Source organism: Haliotis rubra, unplaced genomic scaffold (genome assembly GCF_003918875.1).
Source record: "Haliotis rubra isolate DU_JTF1 unplaced genomic scaffold, ASM391887v1 Scf73, whole genome shotgun sequence".
NCBI classification, from domain to species: Eukaryota; Metazoa; Mollusca; class Gastropoda; order Lepetellida; family Haliotidae; genus Haliotis; species Haliotis rubra.
This window is the reverse complement of record NW_025767446.1, coordinates 506,596-511,625: the sequence shown is the minus strand read 5'-3', so window position 1 is coordinate 511,625 and position 5,030 is coordinate 506,596.

Below are 5,030 nucleotides of genomic sequence, written 5' to 3'. Positions count from 1 at the left end.
TAAAACACATACTATCATCTTCCTCCCCATGTTGAATGAAAAAACTCCTATGAACGTGATAGTTATTCTGTCACATTGGGGCCTGTGGGACACACTCAGGCAATCCTTCAGCTGAAGGCATGCAATAAACAGCCTTCATAGCAAAAACATTAACATTGACAAATCTCTTCTACTGTAGCAACATTTTACGTTTAGAAAATGCTCCGTTAATATGACTAAGGCACACAATGTACAATAAAACACTTGACGTTAGCATACAAAAAATGCAAAACATACATTTTTCATTGATACAGAGAAGGACAAACATGTCTTCCAGTTTAGGATAAAACTACATACAGCAAATGCCAAGTTGAAGAAGAATTGCAGGAAAATCATTAACATTAGACATCATTTACCAGAAGCAGTATTACAAAACTATAAAATTTGTGTGATAAATTTCGATTATTAGCAAATGTATGTTTTAGGGACTCTTAAATCTGATTGGTCAGTTGAATCCATGACATCATATTCCTGTGGTAAATAGTATTTGACATTAACCATTGTCATGACAACACATATTGACACTGCCATGTCATAAGAACAGTAGCTGACTTTAGCGAGTTATATTTTTCACAACTGACATTTCACTTCCCTTCAGTTTCAAAACAGAATCATATTTCACACAGTCCCTTGCCTAACGGTCAGGATTTACAGCAATTGTAAATTGTGATATATAATCTTGTATTATTTGTAGCTTGTAGTTTAGACTAATGCACAGTCTCTGATAATATGTAATTTTGATAGGAGCAAAAACTCCATTTAAATTGAAAAAGAGCCTCAATGAGGTGGGAGATTCTGAACCTGAGGAAATCTAGACTTGCTTCAGTGAGGGCAGGGTGGATGGGTTATTGATCTGGTTCAGGCAGTGTCGACAGATTACTTGTGGTTATTCTCTATTGGTAAATTATAAATCCCCTGTTCCATTTCTTGCGGATGGAAATGTAAGCAATTGCTATTAGCAAGTAATAGTCAAGTTACATCACACAAAACAGCAAGAACATCTTTGTAATGAATCACCAACAGGCATGGCAAGAGTCTTTCTATCAATATATTTTTATAGGCCAGTGTGATTAACCATTCTATTTCTCATAGATAATTCTTCTTCCAAGTTATGAAACAACAGCCATGGTAACGTATCCATACAGTTTGATGTGTCTTGCAAAAACTTGTGTTGATCATACAGTTTATAAACATGTGCACTACAATTGTATAACAATCGCTTTTTTTGATGTGGTGGATCTGTGTAAAATGGATTGAGTGAGTGACTGAGTTTAGTTGTACGCCGCTTTTAGCAATATTCCAGCAATATCACAGCGGGGAGACACCAGAAATGGGCTTCACACATTATACCCATGTAGGGAATCGAACCCGGGTCTTCGGCATGACGAGCAAACGCTTTAACCACTTGGCTACCCCACTGCCCCAAAATGGATTGAGAGTACTTCACAGGTTTGTATAAACTACCTAACGTTTCTTCTTCAACCTTGAATAAAAATGAAAAATCTACTGTGTGGTTCTAATAAGCCTATTTATAATGCACCAAATTCTATTCATAGTGAATGTTCATGGTTATAATAAATCATTTGAGCCTGGTCAGTGTTTATCAAATTTAATTTTCAGTTCCACGTGTATAATATCAGTGGTGCACATAATACTGGTTTCGTGACTCCCTGACACACAGCTTACCTCTAAACAATCTAATAATCCTGTCACCTTTTCAGAAGAATAGTCCCTAGTCACATTTCTCAGAGATTTTACAACTATGTATCATGTGCAAAAGGCAAATTGTGACGATTATTGTCACATGACATGATTGTTCTGGAAGTCTTAAAGTAGCGTTTGATGACTGCCCAAGACACACACAAGAAACCAAATGCACAGCAGAGCAGGAATTAACAGCCTTCTTCTCTTTACAGGGTCAGTATCATCATAAACATGCATCGACACAGTCCGCCGCGACATCAGAAGCGTTAAGGCACTTTAAAAAATCTTCCTACTGAAACTCACAAGACACATAATTTTCATAATGTATAAAAATGCTAATCAAACAATCTCATGTATCAGTGGTGAAAGCATTATTAATACACTGCTCAACAGAAGTTAAAGAACATCTGAAGAATCGGGTTCTTTAATTCTTTTGAGTAGTATATACTGAATGCCTAAGTCACTCAAACTACCCAGGGCCCCATTTCACAAAGCGATTGTAAGCCTAAGATCTCTGTAACTTTCCTCGCAGCATTCCTACTTCCTATACTGTAACATTGACTTACGATAGTCGTAGAGCTACGAGAGCTTTGTGAAACGGGGCCCTGGGACCCATTTCACCAAGCGATCGTAGCGCTAAAGTGAACATAACTTCCACATAGACTTACGACAGTTGTAGTGATACGATCGCTTTGTGAAACCGGACTCTGGTCTTGAAGGAATCACTAATGGTTGTTTAAAAAAAGTGATAAAACTTCTCTGCCCAATATTAAAAGCTTAACTACCTTAAAAACTCTTGTGACACTAGGCCCTGGGTGTGATGACAGCAATGTTATAACTATTGGTTGTTGGTGCTGTAGAGTACAAAAGTTGATCACTGATAGTAGCATGTGACACTAGGCCCTGGGTGTGATGACGGTATTGATGCGTTGGTGCTGGCATTGTTAAAACTATTGGTTGTTGGTGCTGTAGAGTACAAAAGTTGATCAGTGATAGTAGCATGTGACACACTAGGCCCTGGTTGTTGGGCTGTAGAGTACAAAAGTTGATCACTGATAGTAGCATGTGACACTAGGCCCTGGGTGTGATATAACTATTGGTTGTTGGTGCTGTAGAGTACAAAAGTTGATCAGTGATAGTAGCATGTGACACTAGGCCCTGGGTGTGATGACAGCATTGTTATAACTATTGGTTGTTGGTGCTGTAGAGTACAAAAGTTGATCAGTGATAGTAGCATGTGACACTAGGCCCTGGGTGTGATGACAGCATTGTTATAACTATTGGTTGTTGGTGCTGTAGAGTACAAAAGTTGATCAGTGATAGTAGCATGTGACACTAGGCCCTGGGTGTGATGACAGCATTGTTATGATCAGTGCTGTAGTAGCATGTAGACACTAGGCCCTGGTGCTGTAGAGTGATAGTAGCATGTGACACTAGCCCTGGGTGTGTTATAACTATTGGTTGTTGGTGCTGTAGAGTACAAAAGTTGATCAGTGATAGTAGCATGTGACACTAGGCCCTGGGTGTGATGACAGCATTGTTATAACTATTGGTTGTTGGTGCTGTAGAGTACAAAAGTTGATCAGTGATAGTAGCATGTGACACTAGAACATGGCCTTGTGTGACTGTTGGGGTGAGGGTCAGGGTGAAGGTCAGGGTGAAGGTCGAGGTGTAAAGGTTGGGGTGAAGGTCAGGGTGAAGGTCGAGGTGAAGGTTGGGGTGAAGCTTGGGGTGAAGGTGGGGTAAAGGTCAGACTGCAACTTGTATTTACATAGCAGTAAAGATGCATTGGGTACTTAACTGAAATACAACTTTCACACTAAAACAGTTATTGATATGATCTCTCCAGAGTGTTTCCTAACATGACATAATTAAACAATTATAGTTATAAAGCTCAGAATGGAAGTACAAAAGAGAAATACAGTTGTACAATAGTATCAGAAACAAATGAAATAAGCACCACTAAAAACACTGCAAGTACCCTTGAAAAATGTACTAATCCTCTTTTGATAAGGATACTTTTATCTTTCTATGATACACAATCCAATTCTCATAAATATTCAACTTTAGATTTCAACTGAATTCCATATCTGATAATATCCATCAAAAGTAGATTAGTTTAATAAAAAACAAAACATGGCCACTACCAAGACATATTGTACTTAAAACCATCCAGATGGCTATGTAAATGCACAGAATTAGTGTAATATCATTCATTATGATGTTCCTAATATCGAAATGTATTTCAAGACAAGCATGTCAATACTGTTCCCAACAGAGCAGAATCAGATATGCTCAAACTCTGTCCAAGTCAGATAAGGAACACATGACATAGACATGCCAAGACTGATAGAATAACAATATGGCTTTCAGACAGTGGATGTCTTATGCTAACCAACACCTTGTTTCAAGACATACTAACTTTGATTACATACAGAAATATGGTAATGTGATGCTGCCTTAAGAAACAACAGTTGTAATCCAAATGCCTGTATCTTGTGTAGTTATCAAATACATTTCAAGAAACGTGTAAAGACGTTGAAAAACTTCAGTTCTGTAAATGAGCTCAAAATGGAACATCAGTTAAACTTATACAAATATTCTATTCATTTGGTAGATGTATTCTGATACGTGGTTGAATACAGTAATATAGGAAGCAGGATTCTATAGCGAAGCACAGGATAATTCTTTGACAACAAACAATATTGCACAGGGGGAGTCTTGGCACAATAACTTTGGCACAATTCACATATAATGAAGTTGAAATTGTACCTCTTATTGAGGCAAGACACAACGCAAACCTTTTAACACCGTTAAGAAATGCATAATACTATTCATTAAGGATTCATATTCATGTCACAAAAAATATCACTGTATCACTGCCCCAAACTCTTCTTTACCAGTAAGGACTAGCACATGATAATTGTACAGTAATGTTATACAAAACAGTATATTTGTAATAATGGTTGATTCGTTGACAAGCTTCTTGCAAACATATAGCCATAATGAAACTATCTGTATTTGTCAAAGCTAAAAGTGATATAATTATTACAACAACATTTGACATTATGCACTGCAAATGGCTGCATGAAGCCAGACCTTTTAAGCTAACACATGTTTTTGACCAATAATTCAAGATGGTAGAAATAACACAAGTTTTTCTTCATTCCAATTTAAACTATATTTTTACATGATTCATCTTGCTTCATTGTTAACACCTTCCTAAGATAATTCTTTTAAACAGACTTTAATTATAGAAATAATTGTTTTAAACAGATGGCAACAAT